Raw genomic sequence first — 19,783 nt, forward strand, 5'->3', positions numbered from 1 at the left:
AATTCAGGAAAACTCTTTTCCTGCACTTGGAGGGATGAGGGGGGTGTAGACAGGAGGAAAGGAGAAGGTCAGAGAGACTTATTTATTTATTTATTTATTTATTTTTGTAGTGAAAGTAATAGTGAACTTTGCTAGGAGAGTAATATACTTTCAATAGACTGAAAACTCACAGAAAGAGAGGTTGAGAATGACATAAGCTTTCACTGAAGTGATCTGTCTGTAGGACTAACCCATGAGGCTGAAGTCTCAGTTAAGGGCACAAGGCTAGGGGAGGCATACACATTATTGTGATCCTCCTGATCTCTCCCTCCTGAGTAGCTAGGATTACAAGGGTAAGCCACTTGCACCTGGCTAGGGAGGCAGTTTTAACTGAGCTCTTTGAGACAGACCCTCACTCAGGCCTGGGACTTGATTAGGACACCGTGGAGATAATGGTCTGAAGGGAACAGAGGCTCTGGAGCCACACTGCCTTGGATCAGTAGCCTTAGCTGCTGTCTCCTATTTGACCTGTGCACTTTATCAAACTTGTCCAGTGCAGGCTCTTGTCAAATGAGAATTAATCGTTTTTGCCAGGTAGGGGTTTTGTAGAAATAAATCATTTATTTCTTATGCTTATCAGTATTATTATTTTGTAACACTGGGGATTAAGCCCAGGGCCTTGCACATGCTAGGCAAGCATTCCACCACTGAGCTGCATCCCCAGCTCTTTTGTTTTATGTTCAGGCAGATCTCATTAAGTTGCCCAGGCTGGTCTCAACTTTATGATCCTCCTTCTCAGCTTCCCAAGTAGATGGAATTACAGGCCTGTGCCAGTGCATGCTTAGCTAAAGAGAAGCACAAGGCAAAGTAAGGGAGAAGGGGCACAGGGCTTTCAGACCCTCCAGATCACCCACATGTTCAGCTATCTGGAAGCTCCAATGATTTGACATATATTTATTACAAAATGCAATACAGTATCAAGTATTGATGTATAGTACTTCTAGATTATAGGGAGGACTTTATACGTAATATATATGTACATGTATTGCAGTGTAGAGTGTTATGATTTGGATCTTAATTGTCCCCCAGAGGCATGTGTTAAAGGTTTGATCACCAACATGGGGTGCCATTGGGAAGTGATGAAACTTTTAGAAGGTGGGACCTAGTGGAAGAAGTTAGGTAATTAGGGTGTGTCCTTGAAGTGGATATTGGGACCCTGGCCCCTTCCCAACTCTTTGCTTTCTAGCTACCAGGAAGTGAGCAACTTTGTTCTCTGACATACTTCCTGCCATGATGTTCTGCCTTGTCACAGGCTCCAAAGCAAAGAAACCAAGTGATAATGGACTGAAATGTTTGAAATTGAACCAAAATAAAGCTTTCTTCATTTTAAGTTGATTGTCTCAAGTTTTTTTGTCACAGCAGTGGAAAGCTGACTAGTACAAGTATAACTCTCACAGAACTGTTGCTGACACAAAACAAATGCATAATTCATGGTGTGATTTATTTTCTCAACACTGGTTTCCTCAAGAACAGAATGGAAATACAGTAGATTTTTGGTATCTATTGGTATGTGGTTCAAAGGAGACCACTACTGAGGAAAAACCACAGATGCTCAGAATACATAGAGTCCAGTATTCCAAAATTATTCAAATTTACCTGTACAGCATGTATGGTAGTGAGAGCATTCATAACTTGAAACCCAATTAAATAGGCTATATTACTGTCACAAAAAATTAGTGTTATACATAATTTTTTGTACTGCTCTTTATCCTGAGTAAAGAGGATGCTTCATTCATTTTTTTCCATAACACCACCCAAACTTTTCACTTTATCAGTTAGATTAAGCACATTACAAGCCTTTCTAGGTTTGGGAGCATTACCTTAACTTTCCCCTTGCTTTTTTGGGCAACATAAGCTTTTTGGGAGGCAAATTTACACAAAATTAAGGACAGGGAAACACTCAAATGTATTGATTTTTGCATCTTAGTTCTCTGTACAGCCACAATTTTAATTGCAAATTTTAAATTCTTTTTTAATTTTGGTACTAGCAAACACTTTTCCACAGAGCTTTGTCCCTAGTTCCAATGCAGAGCTAACGATTTCTTAGTTAATTCTTTTGTTAGATTAGATTTCTTAACAAAACAGTCACATCATTTGGAAAGAATGACAAATTGTTTCTATTTCAATTTTTTTTTAACTCAGGGTCTCAGAATTGGTAGGCAGGTGCTCTACCACTTGAACCACTCTGCCAGTCCTTTTTTGTGTATTTGCTTGGGTGTTTTTGAGATAGGGATTTGAACCTGTTCCTCTTTATTTCTGTCTCTTAAATAGCTGGGATTATCTAATTGTGTGAGCCATTATCTCTGGAACAGTGTTAAATAATAATTGTTGGTAGATTTGTTTCCATTTTTTAAAATATTTTTATTAAGATACATTATTTATACAAAAGGGTTTCACTGTGATATTTCCATGTATGCTTACAAGGTACCTTGGTTAGATTCACCCTCTCCATCATTTTCCCTCATCCTTCTCAGAAAATTTCAACAGGTTTCATTGTTCTATTTTCATACACATATATAAAGTACATGGACTGTATTTACCCTCCTTCACTCTTCACATTTTTCCTACCTATTCCCACTGGTACCCTCCTCTGACAGGACTTGTTTTACTTTCCTGTCCTTCATTTTTTTTAAAGTACATATTGGTTGTTCAAGGGGGTCTCACTGTGATATTTCATGAATGCGTATATTGATTTTAATCAGATTAACCTTCTCTATTACTTACATTTTCTCACTCTCCTATTATTCAACAGCTTTCAGCACAGTTCGTTATACTATCTTCATTCACTGATTCAGTGTGTTTCAATATATTTACTATCATTCTCTTTTCCTCTCCCACCTCCCCTAGTTTCCTCAGACAGACCCACTATTGCAATCATGTTCTGTATATATACATATATATATGTATATATGTATTTAGAAGATATGTATATAACATACACATGTATGTATTATGTATATAGATTTTATATATGTATGTGTGTGTATTTATGTATGGATTTATCTTTTAGGTCTAGCTCCAGTATATAATTGTTTCCACCTTTAAGTGGGACACTTTCAGTGTTTTTTCCTATTAGATTCCTAGGGCTAACGAGAGCATTATAAACTGGATATCTTGAGAAAATAGAAATTTATCATCTCACAGTTCTGGAAGTAGAACACTGAGGTCTGGGTATTGTCAAGACCATGCTCTCTGAAACTTGTAGGAAAGAATGCTTTCTTGACTCTTCTAGCTTCTGGTTATTGCTGGCAACCCTTGGCATCACTTGGCTTTAGATGCTTCACTGCAACCTCAGCCTTCTTCATTCCATAGTCATCCATATGTGTCTTGCAGACTAAGGGTTCATATCTCTCCCAATTTCATATGTTGAAATGTAATGGCATTTGGGAGGAAGTGAGTGAGAGATTCTCCCTCATGAATGGGATTAGTGTTTTTAGAAAAAGGACCATAGAGATCCCCCTTACTCCTTCTGCCATGTGAGGACAGAGAAAAGATGGCTTTCTATGAAAGAGGAACAAGGTGATCTTGGACTTCTCAGCCTCCAGAACTGTGAGAAAATAAAGGTCTGTTTATAGACCACCCAGACTATGATATTTTGTTATAGAAACCTAAACTGATGAAGACAATGTCTATGTGTTCACATTTTACCTTCTATTTTTATAAAGACACCAATCACATTGGATTAAGGATCCAGCATAATCAGTATGATTTCATCTTACCTAATCTGCAACTACCCCTATTTCCAAATCAAGTATGGGGTGGGGGGTGGTTAGGACTTCAACATAACAATTCAATCTATAACAGGTGGTGGAGATATGTTTATCATCATGTGTGAACTCAGAGCCTTGCATTTGCAAGGCAGGAGGTCTTACCACTTGAGCCACTTTGCCAGTCCTAAACCAGTTTAGTAGTAGGAAGACACAGCTTAGTAGTAGGAAGTAAATGGTACTTCCTACTCTAAATATATCACAGAGAGATATCTGTGGAAGAAACAGTTCAATAGTGAAAGAGTAACTCCTATCTGGAGTTCCAAGCTACAACAGGGTATGCTTGGGGTTTCTGGTAACTGGTTTGCTTTTGCTGTCCTTGGCAACATTTGAAAAATTTTTCACAATTCTAGTTCAATGTCTCTGAACACAAAACTGGTCATCATTTTGAAGTGACTCATGAAACTTCTCTCTTTAGTCCTGATCTTCCTAGCATAGCGTAGTCTCCAGATTTATTTATTCATTTTTACAGTACCGGGCTTGATTCAGGGCCTTTACCTTGAGCCACTCCACCAGTCCTATTTTTGTGAAGGGTTTTTCTGAGATAGGGTCTTGTGGAAATATTTGCCCAGGCTGTTTTCAAACCGCATTCCTCCCAATCTCTGCCTCCTGAGTAGCTAGGATTACAGGCATGAGCCACTGGTGGCTGGCTTCCAGATTTTTTTTAAATAAAGGAAGAATATTATATTGGATGATTTATAGCCTCTCTCTGTCTGTCTGTCTCTGTGTCTTTGTTTCTCTCTCTCTTCCTCTCTCTCCTATAGAGCAAGAGAGCTGTGTTTTGAGAACTAGTCCACATTATTATGAAGGCTGAGAAGACCCACAGTCTGCTATCTGCAAGTTGGAGATCCAGGAAAGCCAGTGTTGCTTCAGTCCAAGTCTGAAGGCTAAACAAGAGTGCCTGTGGATGTCCAAAGGCAGCAGAAGATGAATTTCCCAGCTCAAAGAAAGCGGACACATTTCCCTCCTTCTACCTTTCTTTCCTATTCAGACCCTTAATCAATCCATATTGGGGAAGACAGATCTTCTCTACTCATTATACTCAAGTGCTAATTTCTTCCACAAATACCCTCATAGACAGACCCCACAATAATATTTCACTAACTATCTAGGCATCTCTTAACCTAGCCAAGCTGACACATAAAATTAAACATCATAGATGCTGTGGGTGGAGGGTACCAGAGTCCTGAGATCAGGGGACAGAGGAACCCAGCGGATCACAGTGGGAGGTCATGTCACGGCCCTGTGCTAAGACACATAGAACAGGAGCTGCGTAGGTATCTTGTCACCATGTCCCTGATTCCAACATGTTCAGAAATTACAGGACCACAGGACACCCTTGACTAAATTTCCTAACACAGTGGGGCTCCCTCCTACAGCCTCCCAGAGCTTCCATGATGGTGAGGTTGACCAGTAGGAGTGTAGGAGAAGGGGTCATACTCCTTTCTTTCTGGAAATATTTAAGAGCTCCCAGCAGATGGTGTTGTGCCTGCTGACCTATGTATCCAGATTTTAGGACTGACTGCTTTTGTGGCCAAATGAGAACTTTCCTAAAATAAATTCAAATAACAGCTATATACTCATTCCCATCACTGTTCTTATCCACCCATTCTCTCCAAACCCCATGTATTAGTCCATTTGGTTTGCTATAACAACTACCAGAGACTGGGTGACTTATAATGAATGAATAACTGTTTTTTTCAGTGTTGGGGATTGAACCCAGGTGTAGTGCATGGTAAGCAGATGTTGTCCTACTGAGCTATATTCCTAGCCAAGAAATTATATTGTTTCATTCAGACAAACACCATTTTCCCCAATATTGCATCCTTCACCTCTCTCCTGGAAGCCTCAATGAGTCAAAGCATGCAGTTTTATTTTCAGCAACTAACTCTTTCCATTCTCTGGTGCTCCTCTGTTTCCATTGTCCTCTGGTCCTTGCTTTTCTTTATTCTCTCCATCCAGGGATGATGATGGAGGGCAGACTGCCATTGACATTCTTGAGCAGTAGGGGGGAGCAGAGAGTACTAAAAGCCACTGTTGGCCAAAGTAGGGGGGATTCTCGCTAGTTCAGCAATGAGTCAGCACTTGGGTCTGTCCACTCTTTGAGTCAAGCCAGGTTATGCTTAGAGTTCTGGGAGAGGAGAGAAGAGAAGAAAGAAGAAGAAAAGAGAGAGAGAAGAGGAGAAGAGAGGAGAGGACTGGACAGGAAAGGGAAGGGAAGAGAGAGAGAGAGAGAGAGAGAAAGAACAAGCCCAAGAGCCACTGGGACACCCAGTTCAACATGTGGTTGGAGCAGCAGCTGAAATAGGCTCCTAAAAGGAGAAGTGCCCAGAATATGATCAGGAAAAGGATTGCAACAGCAGGTCCAGACCACTTCCATTTTTTCTTTTTTTTGAGAATCTCAGTGCATTAAAAAAAGAAGAAATGACAAAGCAGTGTTACAAAACTGTAGGTTTTTTTTTTTTAAATGTTTATATCTCATACCTCCTTTTACTGAAAACGCAAAATCCAGTGCTATAACACATGTATTTTTTGTGCACACAGTTAAAGGCAGTGATAGAAATAGCTGACTGATGCAAAAGTTAAATGATCTAACTCTTGAACTTTTGAGCTTGAATGACAGCTGTTATTAAAGAAAAAAAAATCTGACCCTTGTTGAAACAGCTAGGAAGACTATTCAGAACAATGCAGTGGGAAGAGAGAATGGGCACCACCGTGAATACACAATGAAAACTGGAAATATATAGTCATGGAGCAGTGTGGGCAACAGATTGAAAATTATTAGAAGTGGGCCTGGGGGGTGTAGTTCAGTGATAGTTAACATGCATGCAGACCTCAGCTCAGTTGGCAGCACTCCTCTTGCAGACTACTAAGAGGAGACATCAAGGGTCACAAAGATTATTTTTACTTGATCAAACTTCAGTCATACTTTTTCTTTTTTAGTGATAGGGATCTAACCAGGGCTCATGCATGCGGGACAAGCTCTCTACCACCAAGTCACACCCCAGCTTCTTTCGTTCTCCTAGACCCATCTGTGCACCTCCTGTAGCATTCGAGTTTTAGGCAAGAATCTTGCCAAGTAACATTAGCAAGAACTCCCCTACCTTTGATATCTGATCACCTTTCATGACATGACTGGGTTTTTTTCATCCCCACACTCTCACTCAGATGATGTCTGGTCACTCTAGAGGGTCTTCAGCAGGAATCTGGTTGGGGATGGGGGTGTCAGCTAGAGTCCCCCTCACCTTTTCTGTCTCGTCTTAGTCATGTCTCATCCACCCATCTCCTTGGCCATAAATACCCCCTTTAACTACTTGTACTTGCAGTATAACCCAATCTGTCTTCCCACTACAAAATCCTATTACTGTTGTCCTTAAACCTTCTCTGTGATCCTGAATAAAGTTGGCCTTGCTATGCTTTAGCATGTGTTACTGAGTACTTTTCTTTATCAAAGATAGGGGACCCTGTCTAAAGTGATTTAACAGGATGCCCACTGAAGAGAGGCCAGGGTGAACAGACATCACCTGGGGGAAAGTGGGGGCTGCAGGGCCCAGTAAGATAGGGATGATGATGAGCTATCAAGGATGGGAGATGCTTTGGCAGGATTCTTACTAAAACTAGGCAGGGCAAGTCAAAGACACACAGGGACCAGGGTCACAGACTAGTTGAGAACAGGGCTCAGAGGAACCCTGCTGGAGTTTGGTCTGGAAAGCATTTTTGTCACTTTTCAGCATTACATGAAAATCTGGATTTTTAAAAAGCATGCTGTAATACTTGGAAATGTTTTTTAACAAAAATGATTATAGGAATATGAGAAAGAAATTAGACATGCTGAACTATAGGCAACTGGTCTGAGTGTGGACCTGTGTTTACAGTTGTGTAATGGAAAGAATTTGAGTGGAAAAAAGTTCAAGTATGAGAGGCCTTCTGATGATTGGTCCTCACCTCAGAGGGTGGCTGGGGTGTGACTGATAGTGAGTGAGCTTTTATCTGATATGAGGCTTCTTACCACTGTGTTTTTCTCTTCCTCTGGACTTCCTCCTCTAGTTCTAAGAGGCCCACTTTACCTCTCTGAAAGTTTGACCATGAGCACCATGTTACAGAGACCAAAGGGGTCCTTCCCACTGTGCTTACTTTCCTTTTTTTTTTCTTTTTGGTGGTACTGGGGCTTGAACTCAGGGCCTCATGTTTGCTGGGTAGGCACTCTACCACTTGAGCCACTCCTCAGCCCTGTGCTTTCTTAGTCTGCTTTCTGTTACCATAACAAAATACTAGAGACCATGTGATTTATAAAGAATGGAAGTTTGATTTATGGTTCTGGAGGCTGGGAAGTCCAAGAGTATGGTGCTAGCATCTTCTTGGCATTAAGTGGGAGCCTTCTTGCTGCACCATAGATGGTGAGGACATTACAGTGAGAGAAAGCCGCTAGCTCCAGTCTTTCTTCCTTTTCTCTCATTCTTTCTCCCTTCCTTCCTTCCTTCCTTCTTCCCTCCCTTCTTTCTTTTCTTCACTGATTGATTGAGACAGGGTCTCACTATGTAGACCAAGCTGGCCTCAAATTCTCAATCCTCCTGCCTCATCTTCCCTAGTAATCGGGTTATAGGTATATGCCACCATGCCTAGCTGTCTTCCATTTCTTATGAAGCCATTAATACCATCATGGGGGTCCTACCTTCATAACCTTATGCAATGCTAGCCACCTCCCAAAGGTCCCACTTCCAAATACTGGTGGGGCATGGATTTGAGGATTGTTTCTAGTGCATACACTCTGAAGAGGATGGGAGATGTCAAAACCACCAAGCTTTGTGTTATTTCTCCAAACATCTATTCTCAGTGGCGGAGTTAGTTGATGGATGCCCTTACAAGATATGTGAGGCTTTAGCCTCTGTATTTTTCACATGGAATGAAAGAATCTTGTTTTTTTTCAGTACTGATGTTTGAATTCAGAGCCTTGTGCTTGCTAGGCAGGCACTCTACCACTTGAGCCACTCTGCCAGTCCTTTTGTGTGTTGGATATTTTTGAGATAAAGTCTTACTTTTTGCCCAGGATGGCCTCAAATTGCAATCCTCCTGATCTCTGCCTCCCTAGTAGCTAGGATAACAGGCTGTAGTTACTGGTGCCTGGCCAGGCTCGCTGGTGTTTTTGGTGGTACTAGTGTTTGAACTGAGGGTTTCATGCTTGCTAAGCAGATGCTCTACCTCTTGAGCTACTCCTCCGGCCGCTTTGTGTTGGGTATTTTTCTCTTTTCTTTCTTTTCTCTTCTTCCTTCCTTTCTTTCTTTTTTCTTCCTTCTTTCTTTCTTTTTTCTTCCTTTCTCCTTCCTTCCTCTCTCTTTCTTGTTCTCTTTCTTTCATACTGGGGTTGAGCTCAGGGCCTACACCTTGAGCCACTCCACCATCCCTTTTCTGTGAAGGATTTTCTTGAGATAGGATCTTGTGAACTATTTGCCTGGACTGGCTTCGAACTATGATCCTCCTGATATCTGCCTCCTGAGCAGCTAGGATTACAGGTGTGAACCACTGGTGCCTGGCCAGGCTCACTCTTAACAGCACCTTGCTTTTGAGAGCCCAGTGATTCCATGAAAACTCTTTAATCCCTTCCAGTGATGTGCCCCCAGTGACTTAAAACCCTCCCACTGGGACCCATCACTTAACATTGCTACACTAAGGAGTAAGACTCCAACACATAAACTTTTGGGGGACAACCACACCCAAACCATAGCACTACCGCATCGATTTCTATCTCTCTGTGGCACTACCACTGTGTTCCTTATTTTTTGCTTGCCATATGCTTTTTCTTTTTTCATTTTCTTTTCTTGCATTCTTTTTACATTGTTTCCATAATGGTTTCTCTAAGAAAATGATCACTTTGAAATAATTTTTTTCCTTCTTGGAAGGGTAGTTGGAGGATGGCCAAACATGAATTCCCAAGGAGTCTGTGGATGTAGTTCAGGGGTCTGTAAGCTTGGGTGGGGAAAAAAAATTTAAAATTTGTTTTCTCTAATAAATGCAGGTAACATGGCTTGATAGTGTCAGTAGATCCTGGACATTGGTTCCAGTAGGAATTGCTGATATTTTCACATCATCCTCCATGGTTACAGATATGCTGACGTATCATCAGCCTCATCAGCACTTTCAAATGACACTCGTTATTAGGCTCACTACTGGGTATCATATCGGTGTGCAAGTACAGAAAACTTTCAAACAATGAAGTTTGCATTAAAGATTGTGAACTTTAAAAGGTATCCCAAGATAATATTCCTCCTTTAATCTGTGGTCTATTTGATGCGTTTGAAGGTATTATTCTGGGAAGGGATCCACCCACTTACCAGGCTGACATTGAGGTATAGGAGGGGTAGGAGGCCCATAGTGGGGACAAGTTCCAACTGGTGCGGCCAGCACCAGGAGTCTGACCTTTCACATTCATGTCATTCTGTCTGCTCTCTCTGCTGAGTGTCTGAAGAAAAACCTGCTTGACTCATATCAAATCCCTGCATGATGAAGATTTTGGGGATTTAGTTTTACTTCCTCTCAGGTAGCCAAGAGCCGTGTGGGTCAGGCTTATAAGGACCGACAGCCCCTCTCCTCACTGGTAACAGAAAACCAACTGCTCTCACACATGCACTTCTCTGGTTCTTCTCAACTTCTTGCCACGCCTGAGGTTTTTAGCAGAACCCAACCTTGCATTTGTAAGGAAGGGTGAGGAGTCAGAGTTGCTGATTCCTATCAGTGTGCACCTCCTGTCTCGGAAAACCCTGCACTGCATTTATTTCCCCCAGGGTCTGCAGAAGGCCTCCCTCATCTTACTCTCCTCACCCAAGTCCCAGGCGCCAAACACTTCCCAGACCAGTCCTCTCCTGAGCTGTGGTTTTTTGGAGTGGAGGTTCTTTCTCTGCTACTCTTTCTTGCTCTAGGTTGATTTCAGATGACTTAAGGGATAGAGCTTTTTCTGCTACCCTCTCTAACAGAAAGTTATTTTACCTCTTTACTTTGCTGAAGTTCTTTGCAACAAACCCAACAGATTGGTTTTTTTTGTAGTTCTTTGGTTTTATTTTCTGAGATAAAAAAAGGAAAGGCATAAATATTTTTAAAATAGTCTTCTTGATGATACCTTTTAAGGTAACTTATCAAATGGCTTATTTATGTCTCCTGATTACCAGTACTCATCACTGTCATTGTCAGTCTTGATTAACTGACTGACAATTTCAGGTAAAATAAGAAAATTTTCTGAACCTTTTTCCAATCCCTGAGAATCAAAATCATCACAGCAATATTTTATTCTTTCATTAAAAATCTTTGGAAAGTAGTCACGTTTGTTCATTGATCACAGGACAAGGAACAGTGCCATTAATCCATGTAAATTGGCTTCCACCCAAACAGAAATTTTCTGAAAATCACAAATGTGAGTCAGGAAAAAATCAAAGAAGGAAAATAACATACACCATTCAGCTGCAGTAGTGACCATGTGAAACACATAACGGTTGTCCTCAAGACTCCAGTGGAGTTTCTGTACTAAATCAGTGCCAGAATCACCACTGTGCAAAATTGATGTCAAGTCAGCATGCTAAACACACTCCCTCACACCAGACAACCAACAGTAGTCTGATGCAGAAGACTCGGTTGTCATGAATTTTGGGCTGCATTTGGTAGAAAAGTATGGTCTGAACAAACATATATAAAGAGTCCTTACCAAAGATGAGCATAGCTTCACTTAAATGTGCAATGAAAGAGTTGTTTTCTGGAAATTTGCCACAAGAGAAAGTCCTAAACAACACAGTATTCCAAGTACAAGTTTAGCCTTGTTCAGTGTGATGATAAGGTTCTCTTCAAGATTAAGGGCATAAACTTGCTTAGAACATAAATGGTAGCAATGCATAAAACTGCATTGACATTTAGCACTGCCTCAAACAAGCATTTTTCTGGAGCTTCTGTACTAGTGTCACTGATGTAAGGCAAAGCAGGGTGGACATGGTGAGCGCTATGGCAGTAATGTATGAAGATATGAAAGCAGCAGATGTCCAAATTACAAGAGCTAAAGGAGGGAAACTGAGACATTGATGAAACCACATTTCAAACAGGTCTTCTGTTTTGTTAATTCACAAAATTTCAGTCTTCAGAACTGCCCAAACCTGTTCTTTTTACAATCGTATCTTCTCTGCTTTCTTTGAAGTTCCATGAATCAAAACTCCAGACACAAGTTTTTCACAAATATTTTAAAGCCACTGTCAATAAGAATTTCTTTCTTTCTTTCTTTCTTTCTTTCTTTCTTTCTTTCTTTCTTTCTTTCTTTCTTTCTTTCTTTCTTTCTTTCTTTCTTTCTTTCTCTCTCTCTCTCTCTTTCTTTCTTTCTCTCTCTCCTTCTCTTTTTTTGGTACTTGGGTTTGGATTCATGGTCTACAACTTGAGCCACTCCACCAGCCCTATTTTGTGATGAGATATTTTGAGTTAGGGTCTCTCGGACTATTTGTCCAGGATAGCTTCAAACTGTGATCCTCTTGATCTTTGCCTCCTGAATAGCTGGGATTATAGAAGTGAGCCACCAGGGCCCGGCTAAGATGAATTTCTGTCTCTTCTAAGTGGTCTGGCTGACCCCACAAGTGCCAGCTGTGGGCTCTGGAGCCTGCTGGCAGCAGAAGACAAGGTGGAATCCTAGAGGATTACAGGTGGTTCTCAAGCAGCCAGGCCAGTTCGAGGCACGCTGCTGCTCTTTCCGACCCCTTTTCCCAACAGATTTTTTAATTTAAATTTTCTTCTTCTTCTTCTTTTTTTTTTAGTGGGATTGGGGTTTGAATTCAGGGCTTAATGCTTGAAAAACAGACACTACTGATCGAGTCATGCCTCCAATTCATTTTGCTCTGGTTATTTTGGAGATGGAATCTTTTGAACTATTTTCTCAGTCTAGTCTCAAACTGTGATTCTCTCAAACTCAGCCTCCCAAGTAGCTAGGATTACAAACTTGAGCCACTGGTGCCCTGCCTTAATTTTCATTTTTGACTTGCTGGGGATGGAACTCAGGGCCTTCCATACCTGATTTCATGGAATTGGTCACAGGTGAGATGCAGGTGTGCTAAAAATATTGTATAAAATGATCTTCAGGTTATGTACATAAGGTGTATAAGAAACATAAGTGAATTAAGTGTTTAGACTTGGGTCTCATCCCAAAGGTAGGAGTCATGTCAAATAGAAGCCATACACTGCAGGACGATGAAGTTCCTAAAAGCACCCTTTATATGGCTTAGGTGCTCATATAAGATGCTATGTGGTCTTTTTACACCACAGGAAAATCTGCCAAGTCCCTTTCTCTCCAGGGCTAAGAGGTTTAGAATGGAGTCCTCTGGGAGGTATCTGTGAGAGCTGGACACTCAGTGTGAAGGCAAGCTGGGAATCAATGGGGCTGCATTTTTTTTTTTAAAGCCCCATTCTCTATACTGCTCCTAGAAGCCCCTAAAGCACTTGAGGGCTCGCAAAACAGTGCCACTTTTTTTCTGGGGTTCAGAGAGATTCATGGGCTTCCAATTCACTCTCCTGGAGCTGGTGAATTAGCGGCCAAACTGTGGGGAACCTCAGTGTCAGGTCATCACATATGGAGTCCAAACCCTCAGCTCCATGGGAGAAGCTGGATGTTGGGGACTCCTGGCAGATGGCATTGTGCTGGGGCAGAATATGTGCCTGAGTGTTCCTTAGGTTTCCTACAGTCCAAGGTGGATGTTTTCTCTGTTGGTGGATGGGTTGGAATCTGTCAGTTGGCCTCTGACTTTCTCTCAGGGGAAACGGATCTTAGGTATTGGTTGGATTGTGAATACAGTGAGAGCTTCCTATGCTGCCAAGGTGCTGGTGTGACTAACTACGGCCTTTTGCAGTGGGGATTGGAAGGCATTGGAGGAAGAATTCTCATCCATGGAGAGAGAAAGGACAAATAAAAGGACTGTCACTGGACAGAAGATGGATGCACACCGGGGCTGGGATAGTAGGAAGGTTACATGGTTCTATTTCAGGGCTGCTAAATCATGCCAACTTGATACTTGTCCTAGGCCACATTCCCTTTTCTTCTTCTTCTTCTTTTTTTTTTTTGGCAGCAGTAGGGTTTGAAATTAGCTAGCCAAGCACTCTACCCTGAGTCATGCCTCTGGCCATTTTTGCTTTTATATAATTATCTATTAAGATGATCATGTGTTTCTTGTCTTTTATTCTGTTTATGATCTGTTTTGTGTTTATTGATTTTCAAATGTTGAACCATTCTTGCATCCCTGGAATGAAACCAACTTGATCGATTATCTTTTTGTTGTCGTTGTTGTGATATTGGGTTTTGAAGTCAGTGCCTTGCACTTGGTAGACAGGTGCTGTACCACTCCCAGACATTTTTTGCTTTAGTTATTTTTCAGATAAAGTCTCCCAAGTAGCTGGGATTACAGGTGTGCACCACACCTGGTCCCCCTTTTTTCTTTTCTTTAAAATTAAAAAAAAATTCATGTCATCCTTGTGCAGGGGCCATGCTAATCTTCTCTGTATCATTGCAATTGTAGTAAATATGCTGATGAAGTGAACACCCTTTTTTCTTTTTTAAACTACAAAGTTATATGTGCTTGTTGGAAATAAAGTCAATTACAGGACTGTATAATACAGAAAATAAAAGTCCTCTGTGTTCTTCTACTTCCTATGTGTAGTTTCAAGTATAGTTCTTGTAATAATAAGTGCAAATATGTGTTTTTTATTTTTAAAAAAAATTTCCCCCTTTTAGCAACTGTAGGGTAGGAGTTGGTGGAAGAGGGGTAAGGAGAGGGCAAGGGGGGAGTGAAGAGATTTGAAGTATATTACACACACACACACACACACACACACATGAAAGTAGCACAATGAAACTCACCAAAAACTGAAAAAGTGAGGGTGGGTAGAGAGGGGGTTTAAAAGAATATAATGGAGGGATGAACTTTCTTGTAGTATAATGTATGCATCTATGGAAATTGTCACAACGAGTTTCCTGTGTGCTATTAATGATTCTGAAAATTATAATAGAAATGTAAAATAATTCCCCATTTTAATTATATATTTTTAATATTTACAATATGATGTTTTAATGTACATATGTGTATCAAAAGTTATTACAATTAAGCAAATTAACATATCTATCCACTCACATTTCTCTCATTTACGTTTGTGTGTGTGCACAGTAAGTGCACCTGAGGTACTGGCAGAGTGTCACCTAGCAGGTGCAAGGCCTTGAGTTCAAACCCCAGTGCCATACAAGCACAAAAAGAGTACCTTAGATCTTTCTTAATAAGTTTTTTTTTTCCTGGTGATTGAACCTAGGACCTCACAGATGCTGAGTGCTCTACCTCTGAGCTAAACCCCTAAAATCCCCTTGAATCCCCTATGATCTTACGAACTACAGCCCTCATACTGTCCATCAGATCTGGACTTACTCTCCTATGTAATCACAACTATGCTGCCTTTGATCAACATGGCCTCATTTCCTTCCCCTTCCAGGGCCTCTTAGTCATCATTCTATTCTGTTTCTATGTATTTGACTTATAAAAATGCAACATAAAAGTACCAACGTGCAGCATGGTACCTTCTCTATCTGGCTGGTTTCATTAGCATAATGTCTTAGTGTGTTTGTGCTGCTCTAACAAAACAGTACAGACTGGGGGGGCTCAAGGGTAGCTCATTGCAGAGCGCTGACCTAGCACACACAAGGTTCTGGGTTCCATCCCCAGCACTGTTTAAGAAAAGGTACCACAGACTGGGTAATTTGTGAACATTTTGAGTTTATTTCTCACAGCTCTGAAGGCTGGGAAGTCCAAGAACATGGTGCCAGGTGAAGTCTGCCCTTTGTTGCCAAGATGGTGCTTCATTGCTGCATCCCCTGGAGATAGGAATGCGGTGGGCTCACATGCTGGAAAAAGGGAAAGGGCATTGACTCTCCTACAAGCCCTTTTAGAAGGCATGGTGTGGGGGACTCATGACTTCCTCACCTCCCACAGGACTCACCTTTAATTCTGTTGCATTGGGGATTAATTTTCCTCCTGAAATTTGTAGAGAACACAAGAATTCAAACTGTAGTACACAATAGCTCCCAGGATTATCAAATTGTCACAAAAGACAGACAGAACTCCTTTTATTTCAGGCTGAATGATATTCTACAAATATGTATTTGAAAAATAAGTAATACTATATATACTTTCTACAACTTTCCTAATCTAATTGAATAATATGGTGTCCTTCCAGGTGATGAGTGCTGTCAGACCAGACCTGACCAATAGAATTCTCTGCAATGATCCTGCGGTTATTTTCTTTGCTATTGTCATTGCAATAACCACTTCCCACATGTAGGTACTGAGTCCTAAAAATATTTCTAATGAACTGGAATTCTTAATTTTAATTAGCTTAAATTCAAATTCCATTGGTCACATGTGGTAAGTGGTCCCTCTCCTGGAGAGGGCAGTGTTGGGTACATGAAAAATGGTTGAAAACTCTGTAGCTTAGGACAATGGAGAAGAAGGAGGGAAATTGACTTCCCCACAGGCCAGCAGTGGAGTGATTAGAACATCATCTTGTCTGTCCCAGGGCCGGATTTAGGAAGGGTTAGAGGTGCACTGCATGTCACTGCAGTTCTGTTTGCTGTCCATGGAACAGTGTCTTCTGTTTTGGGTCTTTGTTTCACTTATACTTTCATGGCTTGTGTCTGCGTTTTTGAGTCTGGAAAACCCTTGTACTTCACCTCACCTTGCTCTTTTCCAAGCACCATTCGATTGCCTGGGCCTGTTTCTTTCCCCTCAGCCTTTAGCAGGTTGTTATCTTTGTCGTCCATACCAGTGTGGATTTACTATTTTTTCTGTGTGGATCTACATTTTTCCCCCTCTGTTTTACTATTCAGTCTTTTTGTTTTTATAGTACTGGGGTTTGAACACAGGCCTCACGCTTGCTAGGCAGGCACTCTACCTCTTGAGCCACTCCATTATCTCTTCTCTATATTATTAATTTGAAAGCCTTTGTGGTAATTTAGGTTTGGAACCTGATGACCTGGGTTTCAGCTCACTGTGCCCTGCCCAAGTGAGCTTTGGGTGCTTAATGAAGGCCATTGGTTTTCTTTAGTGAACAACAGTGCATTACTTTTCTCTGTGGGGCTTTTGTTTTCTTGAATGATTGTATCCCATTCATTGTATGTTATTCTACTTTGTGATCTGGCTTTATTTGTATTGGTTTTGATACCACCATATCTGAAACAAATTTTTTTTAGAATATATAATAACACAGAAAACATGGTGATTTTTTTTCTTGACCAGTTTCATTATGATTTGGATATGCGTCTTCTCAAAATTCTGGAACTACATTTGAATATACTTCATACTTTTCTGTCACTTTTGATTATTGTTTTCCAGGAAAAGCTGTGTTAAGGACAGAAGGTAAGGGTACAGGCCACTGAATGGCTGCAACATTCAGTGGGAAGTTGAGTGCCGAAGGCTGGAAATCCCATCTGCTTTTCAAGAACGTCACCTTGCTCTGAATGACTCACATTCTCAAACAACTGCAACCAGTTCACCAGTTGCATGATTCCTTTTCAAAACATTTCTCTAGTTCCATGTAAACCTTTAAGAATGGCTTTGAAGAATAGCACACAGCTGATTCCAGCACACAGCATGTACTGAGGAGGAGGAGCAAGTGGAATCCTCATACACTGCTGATGGGAGAGAAAGGTGATACAGCCAATTTGGAAGCACTTTGGTTATGTCTTAATCCCTTTGTGCTGCTGTAGAATACTTTAGACTAGGTAACTTCTGAAGACACTCAGGTTGTTTCCATACCTTGCTATTGACATTCATACTGTGATAAACATGGGTGCGCTGGTGAGATGGTGAGTTTATTTCCTATATACCCAGAAGGATCGCTGATTCATTTAATAGTTTTATTTTTAATTTATTTAAAAACCTCCGTATTGTTTTCTGTCATAGCTGTACCAATTTCCATTCTTATCAACAGTGTGGAAGCCTTCCCCTCTTCTGCACACCCCAGCCACCACTTATCCATGTTCCTTTTTTTTTTTGGTGGGATTTGGGCTTTGAATTCAGGGCTTCATGCTTGCAAAGCAGGCACTCTAACACTTGAGCCACACCTCTAGTCCTTTGGTCTTTGTGATCTACTTATTCCCTAGATTTGAGGTGATGTCTCATCAAGGTTTTGATTTGCATTTACCTGATGATTGGTGACATTAAACACCTTTTCATCTAATTATACTTATTGGCTGTTTTTGTTTTCTCTTTGAAGTAAAGTCTATTCAGGGTCTTTGCTCATTTAAAAAAAGACAGATTGCTGTTTTGCTATTGGATCATGTGAATCCTCACATATTTTGTATTTTAACCCCTTATCACAGCTACATGATGGTTCACAGATTTTCTTCCTAACTCATTTTCACTCTGTTGATTGTTTCCTTCACTGTGCAGAAGCTTCTTGATTAGATTAGTCCCACTTGTTTATTTTACCTTTTGTTGCCTGTGCTTTTGATGAGATATCTGAAAAAAACTCCTTGTCTAGTCCAACAACAAGGAGCTTTCCCCCTATTTTCTTCTAGGAGTTTTATAGCTTCAGATTTTTTATTTCAGTCTTCAATCATTTTGAGTTGACTTTTGTATGTAGTAAAGGGCCCTATTTTCTTCTTTTGCGTGTGGGTATCCTGTTTTTCCAAAACCATTTATTGAAGAGATAATCTTTCCTTGTATCTTTTTGGTTGCCCTTATCAAAAATTAATTGAACATACATACTTGGGTTTATTTATGCACTTTCTGTTCTGTTCCTTTGGTCTACGTGACAGTTTCTATGAAGGCATGAATTTTGACTGCATGTAAATTATACCTCGGTTAACCTGACTGAAAAACCAATTCTCTGGTATGGCCAGTGGGCTCCCATCTTTCTGAGCATGTTTGATCTGCTTTCTCTCTTGATTTAGCATCTGAGGTCCTTGCTGCTCCTGTCTCTGCCCCTGAGACACAGCCATGGGTCTCAGAGGCACAAACAGCTTTCTTCTGTCAGAGAATTCTGGACATAGTTCTATAACAGTGGTAGCAGGAACAGAAACCAACTTCTGATTCCAGCTTCTTTGTACCAGGCTCTGTTTTACAGGCCTTCAATTTATTCATCTAATTAGTGCTCTGACAACCCTCTGTGACAGGTACCATTATTGATCCCATTTTACAGAGAAGAAAACTGAGGCACAAAGAGACTAAGCTATTTGTCAACATTCTTTTGCTGAACCTGCACTCATCCTTCTCACTCCAGGTTTCTACCCTTACCTAGGATGCTGGATGAATGCTTCTTACTCCAAGCACTGTTGAATTCATGCCTTTGTCAAGCTGTGGCCCTGTGGCCATCAAGAAGAGCAGGGGAAGCAGGTCTGTGTGTCTGTCTGTCCCCTCGCTTTCCAGGGACAAGGCAGGATGCTTTTCAGTGTTGGGTTCTTGCCTAGGATACACCCAGAGCTCCATAATATTAACCCAATGGGTGCGACTAAAGTCAGGAAGTAGAATTTATGCCTTAAAAATAACATGAGGGAAAGGGTGGGAGGGAAAGGGGGAGAAATGACCCAAACATTGTATGTACATATGAATTAAAAAAAAATAACATGAGAGGATGAGAACCTGTAGCTGTCTGCTGACCTCTCCATGCAAGGGGAAAGAACACAGGCTCTGAGGCGTAAAGCCAGGTCTGTCTCTCGATTGTCCACTTAGTAGCTCTGGCTGTATCCTTAATCTTACTTCCTCTCAGTAAAATTAACTCTCTAGTTTCTTAGAGAGTGGGGGAAAACTGGTTGAACATACCTGTTTCACTCTTTCTCCATTTCTTCTACAGGCTCAGGCTGAGAACTATTGATTCAGTTTGGAAAATCCAGCCATGTGAGTAACCGTTAGCCTCTGCCTTTGCCTATGATGCAAGCTTGTTCACTCCATGCTGAGACCACATCCTTCCTGCCCCTGCTGGGACTGTGA

The 19,783-nt window shown here is 41.0% G+C and overlaps 1 long non-coding RNA gene and 2 pseudogenes across 1 annotated transcript; all 3 read right to left on the bottom strand.

Annotated features, from left to right (window-relative positions):
* Positions 1-11,092: 11,092 nt before the first annotated feature.
* On the bottom strand, positions 11,093-11,875 carry LOC109687950 (DNA damage-regulated autophagy modulator protein 2 pseudogene; annotated as a pseudogene).
* Positions 11,876-14,256: 2,381 nt separating this feature from the next.
* Positions 14,257-14,353, bottom strand: LOC141417652 (U6 spliceosomal RNA; annotated as a pseudogene).
* A 1,212-nt stretch (positions 14,354-15,565) lies between these two features.
* Positions 15,566-19,712, bottom strand: LOC109687960 (uncharacterized). The gene is made up of 3 exons (XR_002212536.2): positions 19,616-19,712; positions 15,795-15,829; positions 15,566-15,699 (listed from the first exon to the last, which is right to left on the bottom strand). It is a non-coding gene; the product is annotated as an uncharacterized lncRNA (long non-coding RNA).
* Positions 19,713-19,783: the final 71 nt, after the last annotated feature.

Source organism: Castor canadensis, chromosome 15 (genome assembly GCF_047511655.1).
Source record: "Castor canadensis chromosome 15, mCasCan1.hap1v2, whole genome shotgun sequence".
NCBI lineage: Eukaryota > Metazoa > Chordata > Mammalia > Rodentia > Castoridae > Castor > Castor canadensis.